We start from the raw sequence: 14,315 nt of genomic DNA on the forward strand, positions 1-14,315 counted from the left end.
GTCCTCCTAATATTGCCAGTACCCGCCTAGGCTGACAACACTATTGTTGGTTAAACTGTTTTGGGTGAGTGCACGCATTTATTTTTTTTACATTTTCTTCCGGTTTCTTTTTTTGTTTGTTTTTTACTTTATGGCTGACAGTATTACTGGTTTAAATTTAATGCTTTTTGTCGGGTTTACATCCTGTGGACATTCACAATGTCGACATTTTAACCCTGTCAACCTAACGAACATGTCGACATTCTGAATGACGACCTTTTAACTCTGTCAACATTCTGACTGTCAACATTTTTATTGTTGACATTTCGACTACATCCCAATATTTGAGCAGAAAACCAATCCATCTGTGGGGAGTGCAGTTTAAGGCAGGGGATGTCCAAAATAATGGGACTAGTAGTATGAAGAGTTAAAGACAAAAGTACCACTAGAAATAAGACTGCTATCAATGGCAGTAAGCACAACAGAAACTTCCAGTGGAGAGACTGGGAAAACCCATTGGTTCATGAGAGATAGGAGAAGATAAAATTCCCTGTGGCTCCAGAATCAATTAAAGTTCAAGTAGTTTGCAACCTGGAAGGATAGTGGAGGGTGACTGAGAACAATTATTCTGGTTGTAAGGATTAGGAGAGTGTTTGAAGGATCCTCAACAAATTAGGACCTGGCGTTTCCCGAATGCTTGGGGCAAACAGCAAGAAGATGACCAGAGTTGGCACAGTGAAGCACAGATTATATCAAATCTCCTCGATCGTTCCTCAGGAGAAAGTCATGAATGTCCAAGTTGTATAAGTTCTTCAGTGGTGACAGGTGTTTGGAACCATGATGCCAATCTAATAACTGCCCAGCTGGTCGATTGTTTCTCATGGAATCTTTCACAAAAACAGATTTCCACCCAATTACACTGATAGATCAATTCAAGGGATGTAGGAAGCTTTGTGGGAGGCTTGTTAATTTTTATTATGATCCGACAATCTCTGCCAGAATGCTGCCACCAGAGCCTCGTTGTTCCATTGTAGATCTTAAGACAGTGTGCTGAATTGCACCATGTATTGGCCCACAGAGCATTAACCCTGCCAAAGTTGTAGAATGCTGGAAGCATCAGAGGAAGTGTTATCAGGTTCATCAAAAATATTAGGAAAGCAGCTAAGACGGAGGCACAATCCTGGAGTAAAGGGTCATTATGCTTCCATAGGGGGAGGTCTAGGCTAGGGCTTAGCCTGAGATCAGAAAAGTAATTTAGGCAACTTTCGCCCTCTTAGTTGGAAAGTTATGTAAAAGAAGTGCAACCTAAATAGAAGATTGGTTCATAAAGTTTTAGGATTTCCATCATATTTGGCAGAAAGAGGGTATGGGAGCTGCCACTGCAGCTGAAGATTTAGCTATGTCTGGAGGAAAAGTAGAATTATTTAGAGAATTTTGGAGAGCATCTGAGTAGGCAGACCTTGGTATTGGATCAACTTGACTTGGGTATCATCTTGTCTGTCCACTCTGCCCAAAACATGTTGGAGAATAACATTAGGAGACAGATCTCCTGTTGAATCCATTCAATGGCCAGACCTACTGTCACGTAATACACAGAAATGGTAGTATTCTCTCAATGTGCCTGAATTAGCTCCACCCACCACAGAGGCACGGAGTCTAACATGGCAAATGTTTTCACCAGGGACCTCAAAAAGGAGGTTTGGTTTTAACTGCTAGCACCACCCAGGTTACGGTTATTCGGATGGGTAGCAGGCGAGACTAACAGGTGGGATGAGTGTTTACCGGCAAAACGAGATATCAGAGAAGCAGAATAGATCTGAACACAAGAAGCTGGAAATTGAAGAGGCGTTCTGGATACAGGATACTGATAACAAGAATAGCTGAGAAGCACCAGATGCGGGATAACAGGATTAACTGAGAAGCTCCGGAAACAGGATATCTGGATTAGCAGATAAGCACCAGATGCTGGATACCAATATTACCTGAGAAGCAAAGTCTGGATACCGAGATAAGCTGAGCAGAACCGGATACAAAATACCAGGATTACACAAGGAAGCACAGGGGAGCCGAATACTAGGTTTCACAAGAAAACACAGGGAAGCAGGAGACAAACAATCCAGCAGCAGCAGGCTGACAGGACATGAAGATCTGGTACCATATTGCCAGAAAAGGTAATTTAAATAGAAGCCAGGATGAGCGGGAGTTAAAATCATTAAGCCAATGCAGGGGATTGTGCACTCCCGCAATCCAAGATGCCGGCCACCATCAGAAAACAGAGGACCCATCACCACATGAGAGATGCCCAACGGCGGAGGCTCATCATGTGCACCAGTCCCCCCTATTTGAGCCGGAGAGTTCGGCACGTGGCACACAGCTTCACCTGGACATTTTCCCACATTAAATTCACATTTAAAATATTTTAATTGGCATGAAACAAGGTTTCTTTATCATCATTGCTAAATATAAATATCTTACTAATTTTAACATTTTTTCACTTACACACTGACTGACCATGTACTTGACATCCATCATGTAACTGTGCAAGCACACTACACTTTTTGGTTGCCATTTTAGGTAGTCACTGGCGCGAGAACAGCTTTGTGTGATGTCCTGACTGGTGATGTAAGCAACGCCATCCAGATGTCTACTTTTCTTGTTAATGTGTGTAATGAATATGTGCAGGTGTTAAAAGATGCATGCAAATATATGAAAGGAAATAAGCAAGAATATGCACACATATTATAAGAGCTCTTGAGTCTTGAGTCAGCTTTGTAGAAATAATAAAAAGCTAAATATAATCAAAGGTTTCAAAGCTGTGAAAGTCTACAGAGATTATTTTTGAATTTATCCCATGTTACCATAACTTCTTGTATTTGAAAAAGTAAACGGAATTTAGATGCATCATAATATAAAATCCAATGTATCGTAATTATCAGTAGACAAAGGATAACTATAATCATATGTGGTTTGAGATTTGCAATGTATTTCAGAATACATATTTTTGAATATGGTTTTAAGCTAGAAAGGAAACCGCACCAGGTAACCCATATAATTCCTCGGGGTGTATATATTAGTATAGCTACATTGCATTCACTACACCACCTGAGGCTGGGTGCACCCGATAATTGATTTAGTCAGAACATATTTGGTGGAAGGAAAAATAAATGATCAAGTGGGGCACTCAAATGGACAAAAATAATTTTTTTTATTTTTTATTTAAAGTTTAAATATCTGTTAAATACGTCTTTATTGATTTAAAATTAAAACATTCCATTAGCGAAATATAAAAAGTTGAAAAATAAATACCACCCTCACTAACTCTGCGGGCATCCGCCGACGCGCGTTTCGCTAAGGCTTTGAGCAGCGCTCGCTGCTCCCACCACAGTCCCTGCTATTTAGCTAGATAACAATAATTTAGACAGTTAGACTCCCACGCTGCCCGCAGAGTTAGAAGGGAGCGTTAGTGAGACATAAACAGAGCAGGACAGCCATACATTCAATACTGTTGCTTGCTAGGGAAATTAGCCCTCAATCCAAGGTGACAATTAATCATTCCCCTGAGTTACACACCAGGACAATATGTAGGGCACAGTGGTTATATGAGGGATCACAATAGTCCCTTTATACATTTTTGGAATGCCGCAGTACCTTTGAATTTTCCAGGCTGTTCTCCTTTTGGTGTTGTTATTTAGCAATATGTATGAATAAAGTCCATCATTTTCACATTACTGTCTTTTTATGGGATGTGGTGATAATCATAGACTTATAAATGTGTATTTTACACCTAAGGTAATTAAAATAAGGTTTATAATGGAGCAGTGTCGCTGTTAGACAAATTCATTTTTGTCTTTTTATCAGTTATTTCTATTTAGGGTGGTATCTATTTTTCAACTTTTATATTTCGCTAATGGAATGTTTTAATTTTAAATCAATAAAGACGTATTTAACAGCTATTTAAACTTTAAATAAAAAAAAAAATATATATATTTTTGCCCATTTGAGTGTCCCACTTGATCATTTCTTTTTCCTTCCACCAAATATATTTTTGAATATATCTTATTTTATTATGATGGTCCTGCTCATGCCACAGGTCATTATGGACCAGGCATAAACCCAAAGGCCTATTGAGGACTTCATATGACCTCATTAAAGAATCTAGCTCACAAGCATGATTATACCATGATTTTATCTTTTGTGTGTCTAACCATCATTATTAAAAGTCCAACAGCATTGATTTATATGTGACACAGGGTTGAATTTCTCACATGAAAAGTACTTGATCATGTCATAATGATTTCTTTATAACACATGACTTTGAATGGTCTTTGAGGCATTTCTGTAAACTGGTGATGGATGGTCAATCTGAGATCCCCGTGAAAATCACACCTGGACACAATTCTGGTTTTTAATGTAATTTAAATCACATAATGATTAAAAAAAACTTTTCTCCACCATGATGTGTATATATGTATGTGCTATGAAACCTCTTTAGTATGATTGTACAGAAGTATAGTTCCAGTACAGTCATGTAATCAATCACTAAAGTCTTTTCCATGAAATTATCTGTAGTAGTAAGTTATAACCAAGAGAAAAAAAAATGTTTCTGTGAGGTGTAGTAATTCCTATCTGGGTGCAATATGCTTTAAATTAAATGTGCTAAATATTTTATTGTGGAAAACTTAAAATCTTTTGAGGTCATCGAGCAATTCTCCATAACCTTATTATTGATTATATACATCTAGGTAGAAAATTCATTCTGTAAAATGCCTAGGTAACTATAGAATGTGTAGGCATTATCAATAGAATAGCTGGACTGTTTTTATGCAAAGTATAAAATAGACATGTTAAAGCAATAATTGAATGTCTTCAGCAAAAGAAACTTTAAAGGATAAAAAGTATGAAATGTTTATTAATTAAAAAAATGAAAAGCTTGCGCTGTCATAATATTAATATTATCACATTATAATATTAATATAATATTATCAGTCAAAATTTTAATCTCTGAAATTCTACCCATCCACAGATAAGACAGTTCTTTTATCAGTAACAAAAGTAGGTTGTATTACAATTCAAAAGTGTCATATTACAATTGGTTGAGATGGCATATAGGCGTTTTTTTGGTCTTTTAGGGTCTCCTGTATACAATGGAGATTTTGGAGAAATTCTTGGAAAAGTCTTTGTTCACCAACTCTGTTCTTTGAATTAACTCTTTCATTTCTGCTCATATTCCTCTCATCAGCTCACACGCAAGGATCCAATTGACATAAAAAAAACACATCAAATATAAATGATACACTAAAATTAAGATAAAACAATGTAAATATTTTCATGCTAATAAATTGGCTTCATCCAAAAATATCTTTGACAGTTTCTCGATTTGATAGTTATCTAAACGATCACACAATGTTATTATTATGAGGTTTTATTTGTTCATACAATTCTATAATTTCTTCCCCTGTAAAATTCACACTTTTAATTTCTATACTCAATATTTTCTTACAAAATTTCAACAGTACTGGTATACACTTTAATATAAATTAGATAATCAATATTATTCCTAATATAAAGAGAAGACATCTTGCATCAATGATTGAAACCGTGTACCAAAACCTGAACACCAATTTTTGGGATCTAACCACGAAAACCATGTATCTACTGCAGATGATGTCATGTTATGTATCTTTGCAAAACATTTCTTTACTTTTACTACTTCATCCATATCATTATCAACTATTTCTTCTGGATTATCTGTCTTATTTGTCAGATAAATACAGCACTGCGTACCATACTTCATCTGTAAGGTTACACAATAACCTCCTGTTTGTGCAGTAAAATAATTATAAGACCAATCTATGTTGTATTAACTTTTGAAAACTTGAAGCTCTTTTGCAACATAACGGAAGGTTTCATCATACACATTAGTTATTTTATCTATCACTGTAGCTAAACCTTGGATATAAAATCAATTCATATTTCTACGTGTAATACTTGAAAATTCGAATGCAATCAATACTTGTACACCAGTTGATTCATTAATAAGTTGTGTTACTGGTTGTTTTCCACTCTTTTCATCACTTCTTTTCTTTCTTATTACTGAATCTAATAAATACTTTTGCTGTACAATTTTCTTTAAATCATTATGTGTAAATACATTAACAGCAGGAATTACCTTACCTAAATTAAATTTTTCACCTAATTTAACCACTTATATGCTTACTTCCACATATGTAATATATATTATCTGGTAAAATATATGGTATTGTTTCATGTAATATATCTGTGCAGATAATGTCTATACATTTTCCATACTTATTATTCTCTAATTGCTGTTTACAATCACCATCTTGTAAAGTTATAGTATAATACTTTGATGTTACTGTTCCCAAAGATCTCTTTGGTCCAACAGATCTGAATTTTGGGTTTTCAAATGCATGTCTTTCTCAATTTTACTTAAATGTTCACTTGTCTTCCCTATATGTCTATTAAAAGTGGTTACCACCCATCCAAACCACTCCAACTCCCAATGTTTTATCTCTTGTGTAAAATCTATACATATAACATGCATTGCCATGTATTGCCATATAACATGTATTGCCACATGTATTGACTTTCAGTCAATACATGTGGCAACAATTTTAGGTAAGGAAGTTGTTTCATCATATTTCCCAGCTATTGGTCTTCCCTCTGGCAAATTAAGCAACTCTGTAAAATTTAAAGGTAATGGCAACAATCTCACATTTTGGTGTCCATGTGGTATATGTGTACATATCCAACAATTAGTTTGTTTAATTGCTTGTCCTATCATACCATGATACAAGTCTAAAGGATGTTGATATAAAAAATGTTCTGGATCCGCCTGACACCATTTTTCACATCTATCTTCAGGGGGATTATCACAATAATGACATATACACATTTCAGTTGGCAGTTTCTCACCATAATCTTCAGGTTCATCTCCAGTTACTTGTCTTTTAATTATACCATTATATGTGTCATAATAGTATGTGTTATTAGTTGTGAGTAGAATGAATGATGAAGACAGTTGTGATTCTCATTTTTATGACTATATACCATCATTTTCTCAAAACCACTACCAGATCTTACCATCAAATCCTCATTTAAAGAAATGTCCATAAATAATATAAGGTATAAGAATCATAAAACAAATCATGCCTATCCTGAAACAAATTTGTTGTATCTGGTTGCAAAACTTTATCAGTCTCTGCGTCTTTCCAGGTCACTGTCGGATCTACTACCTTCTTGCAGTGGGTTATGTGAATCCAAGTGTCTTTCACTGCAATTTCAATGCCGTAGTTGTGGTTAACAAAACTTGATACGGTCACACAACCAGAGCGGAAAAAATTTATGACCATAACATATTCTCCTGGCTGTATACCATGACGGTTCTCAATAGGTATTTGTGATACAAAAGCAACAAGAGAATTTGAAACTGATTGTAACTGTAGTACTCAAGTACTTAACATTTACATCTTGAGTGCATTTCAAAGTTTCTTATGGGCTGATGATAATATTGGGTTGTCTTCCGAACAAAATCTCATATGGTGAAAGATTGAATGAAAACCTGGGAGTGGTTCTGATACTAAGGGTAAAGCCTCTAACCAAATCATCCCTGTATCCTTCGTCACTTTACTCACTTTATTTTCGATTATTAAATCGTTAAATCATTCCACTTTACCACTTGCTTGTGGTCTATACGGTTTATGTAACTTACTTTGTATTCCTAATAAACTACACATTGTCTGAAAAACTTGCCCAGTGAAATGTGTACCTCTGTCACTTTCAATTATTTGTGGTATACCATATGTACAAACAAATTCTTGTACCAATTTCTTTGCTGTAAATATTGCAGTGCAACTTGCAGCTGGATACGCTTCTATGCATCTAGAAAACATGCTGATACACTAGTACATACTGTAAATTACAACATTTTGGCATTTGGATGAAGTCAATTTGCATTACCTGGAAAGGGCCCTCTGTAGGAGGAATATCTGATGATTCTGTTGGTATCGTTTTTCCTGGATTTTTTCTCAGACAGGTAAAGCAAGATATAACCTTTTTTTAACTGCATGAGAGTAGAAGACAGGTGCATACCAATAGGCCTTAACAAGTCTGCACATACTGTCTTTGCCTAAATGAGTTAATCCATGAGCTGTTTCTGCCAGCGCTGGTAAATAAGGTTTCGGGGCCACTGGTCTACCTTTACCATCTTTCCACAGACCATTGCTATCTTGTACACTTTCGTTTAATTTCCAGAGAGCCAATTATTATGGATTACAAAACTTTTGCATTTTGATTTAATTTCTGTCATCAATTAATTTAAACAACATTAAGCTGGTAACCTGTGAAGAAATTTTTGTTCACACTGGTCTTTTATCAAAGTCTTTTGTGGCCTCATTTGCCCTTCGGTTTCCTAATGCAACTCTGAACTGCTTATGTGCACCTGGCATTTAATAACTGCTACTTGTGATGCCAATTGAATAGCATCTAACATTTTTATTATATGCTTTGAATGTGCTACAGAGGTACCTGCTGTAGTCAAAAAATCTGTAAGTCGCCATATTACACCAAAGTTATGAACAACACCAAATGCGTATCTGCTGTCTGTGTAAATATGTACTATTTACATGCTCTTGTGAGTGCAACTAAATTCTGCAATCTGAGCTGAGTGGGGGGGGGACCTAAAATTTGCTTCAACAATAACTCTCCAGTCTTATTTTGCCTATGACAGCTACCATCTGTATAAAACAGATCTACATCTGGTAGTGGAGCGTCTTTTTTATCAGGTCTTGCTGTAAAAGTCTGGTCTAAGAATTTCAAACAGTCACGATTAGACATTAAATCACCAGGAATCTCATCGTTATCCTTATCAAAATCTTCCACCATCTGTGCATGTCATTGAACCATTGGTAGAAAGGTTGCTGGATTGCGAGTAGTACACCGACGAATGGTGAGATGTGGAGGGGCCATTAATGCCAGCTACCATCTCGTAAAGAGAGCTGTAGAGACATGTTGTGCCTGTGTGGATTGCACCAAAGCTAAAACAGCATGTGGAACATAGAGGGTTAAATCATGGCTTAGCACTAGATCCTCTGTTTTGTCTACCAACAGTGCTGCAGCTGCTACTGCACGCAAACAGAGTGGTAATGATCGTGCAACAGTGTCTAATTGGGAACTGCAATAGCCAAGAGGGCTCTGATAGTCACCATGTAACAGTGTTAGGACTCCTGCTGCACAACTAGACAATTCAGTGCAATATAAGGAAAATGGCTTACAATAGTCTGGGATACTTAATGCAGTGGCCTGCATCAAAGCATCCTTAAGTGAATGAAAAGCATTTTCTGAGTCCAAATCTGGAAGATTGGAACCAACTAGGTTTTGCAATGACAATGCCAAAATGGCATAGCCAGGAATCCAGCACCGACAATAACTACACATACCCAAGAACACATGCTCTTGTGTTTAATTTATGGGCAAAGGCACATCTGAAATAATTTGCACTCTTTCCAGTGACAGATTTCTCACTCCTTGGGTCAAACAATGGCCCAAATTTTTAACCTGAGTCTGGCAAGGTTGCAACTTATCTTTGGATACCTTGTGTCCAGTGTGATACAGGAATGATAACAGTGAACTGGTATCTGCAAGGGATGACTGAAATGAAGCATCAACATATTGGATCAGTACAGAACCGCATTTTGGCGTAAAAGCTTCAAGACAATCATGCAACGCCTGAGAAAAGATAATTGGACTGTCAATGAACCCCTGTGGCGTCTAGTCCATGTATATTGCACACATTTATATGTATGTATGTCAGTTTTTAAAGCCCATGACCCCCCTCTGCTGGTTGCAATTTGAAGACTCAGACTCAAAGATCCTTCCATTATGAGTAAAATCAACGGGGGAGGGGTGTGGATAAAAAGATTTTGGCTATTCCCCTATTCTGCCAATGGGAATATAGGTGAGCATTTAACCCCCTCATCATCATGACACCCCCTCTTCCCCTGTTTCTACCCCTCCCAAAAGAAGGGCAACAATAGGAATAATGACCTGCCTGTCCACATGTGAAACAGCGACCAGCCATTTTTAGGTGTGGCTCACAACCAAACTGAGTATGATAAGTCCTTGGCAATGTCTGATTCTCTAAAGTTTTTAATTACACAGTCAATAATCTATATTTCAAATCTTCCTTTTTCTTACTTATATTAGCATCATGATTAATAATCAATTATTTTATTTCTAGAAAAGTCTTTGAATTTGCAATTTCTAGCCTGTTTCTCAACGTTTCTACTAATCCTTCTACCAACACAGCAACAGCCATTTTTTGGGAGAACACTGCCATTGATGAAACTAAAACACAATTTTCATCATGTGAAAATCTTATGTTACGACTTGCCTTGATCTGCCTCATCCACATTCCCATTCCCTAGCCTTTCTTTCTCGGCGGTAATGGAAATACAGAAACACAAAACACAGAACATCAAAACATCAGACAAGCACTACAAACTTAGTATACCCCAGTGGTTCCCAATCTTTTGCAGTTCGAGGCATAGTTAGGTTCTTCATAATTATTTCAAGGCACCCCAAGCCAAAATAACTACAGAGCAGTCCTGGTTTTAAGTAGTTGGGTTAAAATAATGTAATAAGTATTTAGGTCAGGACAGAAATACCTATTAAGCTGTTTTCAAAAATAATACACAAAAATCCAAGGAAAAGGAATATTTTTAATATTTTTTTCAATCATATTTATTTCAAAGAACAATTAAAGCATTCATTAACAGGAATAAAAACAAACAAAATAAAAATACAAAATCGCAAAAATGTGCCTTGTTATTAAATAATGCTATAAAAATACTAAATTTATTTATTAATGGGATGTGTGTGCCTGTTGTGCCCAACTTTTCAAACCTTGGGATCAGCTTGGACACTTTAGATAACAAAAGACTCTGTGTCATCAGCGCTTCACTGGGTATGCAGCCCCTTATGTACACTAGGTTCCACCAAACTCTCTAAATACATGTAAACAAAAAAACAAATGTACATAAATAGGGCGCTTCCTTAGCACACTTTCAAAGCTTGGACACTGCCACTATTATTTCCTGTTCCACATTGATTTCTGAATGGTACCTGCTTTTTATTACAGCAACAGTCGAAATCCCAGCTTCACACAGATATGTTGTCGCAAATGGAACAAGGATTCTCTGTGCTTTAGCATACTAGGCCCTCTTTTCACACTGTGCCCCTCTTTACACTGTGCCCCTTTTCACACTGTCACCCTCATCACACTGTTCCCCTTTCCACACTGTGCACCCTGCATCACACTGTGCACCCTGCATTACACTGTGTTCCTTATCACAATATCTCCCTCATCACACTGTCTGGTTTTTTTTTATTAAAGAATAAAGTACAGGAGTATACCGTAACTAGGTAGCAAATTAAAGAAGGGTCTTATCTAAAACTTAGATAACCTCATTAAATGTATTTTTTGGGGCTCACATGTGCTTTGTGCATTTTGTGCCTCAGTTTGTGTAAGTGCCCCAAGATTTCCACTGGAACAAGATTTTTGTGGAACAACAAAGCCACATTTGTGGAGATGCAGAATTTTGCACAGCTAGAGGGAAGTAGTTTGGCAAAGAGGGTGAACGCAGTATTTACAACACTGAGGGGTGAATGCATGTAGAAGGCTGTCGGCTCCACTTCCCAATCTGCACGTCACCACCTTCCAGCTAATGGGGTGAATGGTGGAGGAGACGGAGGGGGAGGGGCCTGGAGATGCTGTGTCAGGGAGCTCGATGGGAAGGACACTATGAGAGTGCTGCAGCACCCAAGGGAGCCATGGCGCACAGTTTGGGAACCAGTGACTTATACTACCATTAATGCCACTCACAAACAAGACTAACAAAACAAATACTACTAAAAGTAAGAGACACTGACAAATAATGAGCAAGACAAAAAACAAGACAAAAAGTACTCTCCAATTCTCATGATTCCTGTAACCTAATTGCTCACAACCCTATTAAAGCTGAAGACAAAGTGACTGTACTTTAATAATGTTTGTGAGGTCAAAACAGAGTGTTTAGCCAATAAAATCTAGCCTAAAGTATTCTCATTTAATAATCATTCTGTATTAGGACCGTCAATACTGAAGTCAAAAAACGTTTTCTTGTTCCAGTGCAAATAGCACCTGGGGGTAAATGTATCAAGCTGAGAGTTTTCCAGCGGGTTTTAAAAATGGAGATGTTGCCTATAGCAGCCAATCAGATTCTAGCTGTCATTTTGTAGAATGTACTAAATAAATGATAGCTAGAATCTGATTGTTTGTTCAAACCTGCCGGAAAACTCTCAGCTTGATACATTTACCCCCTGATTTTCAAAACAGATAAAACTTATTAAATAATTTGGAGTGATAATTGTGCTACAAGTAAAATAAGGCAAACAAAATCGGTGGTAGCCATTTTACCGACTACAATAAGAACGACACCAGGTATGCCTACAGAAAAATTTTGATGGTGAGAAGTCAGACATGTATAGAACACAGACTTACCAGAACACAGTAACACACTATATCTGTCTTATTGACGTCACTTAAGAGCCCGGCACTGACATTTATCATTTTAAAACGGTAATGCATTAGGGCAGCAGATAAGTATACTGTTATACTGTATAGCCTAACACCAAATATTTCATATTTGGTGGCCCTATCTGGTTACATTGGAATTCAGGTTTTCACATTTTTTTCACAGTTGGATGCCAGCCTTCAACCTTTCTAGTGGGCAAGAGAGCTAAAATACACCCAATCAAGGTGGCTAGCCATCAATATTTTGATGGTTGAACAAACTGTCCTTGCAACATCCTGGAAACAGACTACATTGATGACAGTGTCCTTGTTCATATGGAAAATTGGAATTAAGCAATGGAGCTCATTCCCCATTAAACTACCTTGCTTCATGTGGTCTGAGTCTGGAGCATTAATAGTTATAATGTAGATCCTAAACTCTACAACTGATATATCTCTCCCTTTTTCATATTAGCCATGTCTGTTGATTTATGGTTTGTTTACAAAAATGACTGTACAGAACAATTTCTGGGTTTTACTATGGTCAAAATTAATCCATGTATTGTTTCTGTTATTTTGACCCTGTGTTTTATAGTGCTGCTTATCCTGTACATGTTTCATCATGGTTTGTACCTGAATGTTTCTTTGTATTTTGTCATAGTTCAAAAAAAAGAATGTAATCGTTTAAAATACGGAATGGGTTGCCAAAAGTTTTCTTTAATGTATGTATTTTTATGTGAAATTATTCTGTTAATCTTTTGTCCACTTTAACAACACAAGCCAATTGTTTCTACCATAATTTTGATAATAGATGTTTAAGGCAGATGGAAGACCTGCTGAGACTATACAGTAAAACACACATACACAGTGATATACACCTATGATTTCACATAGAGTTGGAGATATATTTGTTTTAATAGTGTAAAATATGCACTTTCATATTGCGCATATGCATCAAAAAAATGTGTACACATATGCAGGGATGCTGAGAGGGGTAGAACCAAGTACAAACTACCAGGGCCCAGGCCTGGTGGGAGGAGCCACCAACCAGTTATGTCCCCTCCCCCCTTAGCGGCTATGGAAGGGACCCCAAGAAGTTGCAGTATCTCGGGGCCCAAAATTTCTTTTGCACATATGTGCATATGCAGATTTAGTTGCATCGTACACTTGCAACGATGGAGCAAAGGGATAGGGAAGCATAGGCCAAGTACAGTAAGTGTGTGTTCACATAATTGTGACTGAGGTAGACCTACATACAAACACATATACATCTGATACAGGTGCTGGAGGGCTGGTACAAAGAGATGCAATGATGATGATGACGATAGGCAGCACTTGCCATTGCTGATTGGATGTTTTTGTCTTCACCTTTCTAGCTGATGGCACGTAATTCCTTATTGTGATTGCTATAGTATATGAAGTTGAGGCCATGCATTTCCATTAGGACTGTTGTGGGAAATTACTATTAAAGGGGAATATAAAAGATGTTTGCATTTAATTTAATTTTACTTACATATAATTTGCATTTAACATGGTAAATATGACACTATTCTTTGTTGTCTACATGACAATTTATTACATGCACTGTCAAGTCAGATCTTTACAAATATGCTAGTGTTGCATTGTGAGATGAGTTCAATTAAGCATATTCACATAAATGTTCATGTTTCCATGCATGTGTCTTGTCCTAAAAGTGTCAAGACGCAAATGCATTCAACGCTACAAGAACCTCTGAGTGTCTACTTGGGTCCACTTTAATAGGTAT

The 14,315-nt window shown here is 37.0% G+C and overlaps 1 long non-coding RNA gene across 1 annotated transcript in view; it reads right to left on the reverse strand.

Moving 5' to 3' along the window:
- Nucleotides 1-13,689: 13,689 nt before the first annotated feature.
- Nucleotides 13,690-14,315, reverse strand: part of LOC142140257 (uncharacterized) — a 30,681-nt gene continuing 30,055 nt past the window's right edge. Inside the window, exon 3 of the long non-coding RNA XR_012688361.1 lies at nt 13,690-14,012. This is a non-coding gene — a long non-coding RNA (uncharacterized LOC142140257). The remainder of the gene's footprint in view (nt 14,013-14,315) is intronic.

Source organism: Mixophyes fleayi, chromosome 2 (genome assembly GCF_038048845.1).
Source record: "Mixophyes fleayi isolate aMixFle1 chromosome 2, aMixFle1.hap1, whole genome shotgun sequence".
Classification (NCBI taxonomy): domain Eukaryota; kingdom Metazoa; phylum Chordata; class Amphibia; order Anura; family Limnodynastidae; genus Mixophyes; species Mixophyes fleayi.